Below are 1635 nucleotides of genomic sequence, written 5' to 3' on the forward strand. Positions count from 1 at the left end.
CCTAGTACCTAAACGCACTTTGGCAGTCACCTAAAGCTTATTAAATTCTCAGAATTCTCTGTAAATGCAACGCAGTGACATTTCAAACAACAGCAGAGGCTTTGCACAGTTCACTGAAGTCACTGAAGTGTATTACCTTCATCCTCATTACACAAGCCGCTATTGTACTGCAGCCACACAGAAGACGCAATTGTTTAGCAGTCACTCCATATATCCGAGATGTATTAGTGTGATTTGTACCAGTTTAAAATCCCTTTGCTAGCCTGACTTTTTACCCACTACACAATTACTGTAACTGATCACATTTAAAGAAAACTGTTGTTAGTGAAAGTTTCATAGGGCACTTTTCTTGCAGTACATCCGTTTACTTACTGAAATCAATACTGATAGAAAGCATTAGTGGTCGACTGATATAGTGTTTTCTATGGTTAATTACCAAAAGAGAAGGTTGGAAATGGCAAATAAATGTCAATTGATGGCCTTTGGATTACCTTTTTGTCATCATCTTTACTAATAATGAATAACACTGTTAAATATAATCTACATTATAAAGTTATGATGATGCCTAAATTCACATGTACTATATCATTATAGTTTTTAGTGTAATTTGTGTGATTCGTTTTTTTGTGTCATTTTTAATGAATAAAAAGTATTTAATTATTGGCCATAACATGAAAATAATTATCGGCTTATTGGAATATTAATATTTGTGCAATATCAAATACACCTGCTCATGCAAAGCACATTCAATATATGAAAAAAAGCTGTAACATAGCTATAACATAAAGAAATGATCAGCTACCAGAATATTAATTTTGATGCACTCACTAACAAATATGGTAATTTCAAAGCACCTACTTCACATTAAGGTTAAAAAATATTATACACACACACACACACATATATATATATTTAAAAAAACACATATATAATATATAGCAAAACACACCAAACAGGAATAAAGATGAATAATATTGATAATTTAAATGTATTTTATAGAATTTTTTTAATACTGTCCATAACATGAGAATAATTATCAGTGTATCGGAAAATTAATCTGGGTGCATCCCTAATAATCAATATGATAATGTCAATTCAATTTCAAGGTTCAAAATACATTGAATATAGGAACAAAGCTAAAAAAAAAGCATTTAATCAATTTAATAAGTAAATCATACAGTTTAGGTCAACCTCAGTGAATGACACCTGGAATCGTTCATGTTTCTCAGTATAAGTGCTACTTTTAACCCCAATTTTTACGTATTATTAAAAAAAAATGTAAATGTCTAATCACTTTGAAAATCCTTCCCCTTCTCCCTCATTAAAACCCTCTATTATAGCTTGACTCATGTTTCTCCTCAACATGCAAATCTTCTCTTGTCTCACAACGGGTCAGTCATATCCATGGTAACAGGACTGACTTTTAAAGCCTGAGACAGCACTTCCACTCCCAGCTGATAGAAATGTGAGTGAAAGCCAAGAAAATCAAACACATGACTTAGAATTCAAATTAACGTTCTTGAAAATGTTTCACAAGACTCTTGCTGATTAAAAGCAACATTAGACAACCAACAATGGTTTGATTTCAACAGTATGTTCTGATGAAGTTGGCTGGATGTATTGTTTATTGCCACT

This window comes from Gobio gobio (genome assembly GCF_949357685.1).
Source record: "Gobio gobio genome assembly, chromosome: 23".
Lineage (NCBI taxonomy): Eukaryota > Metazoa > Chordata > Actinopteri > Cypriniformes > Gobionidae > Gobio > Gobio gobio.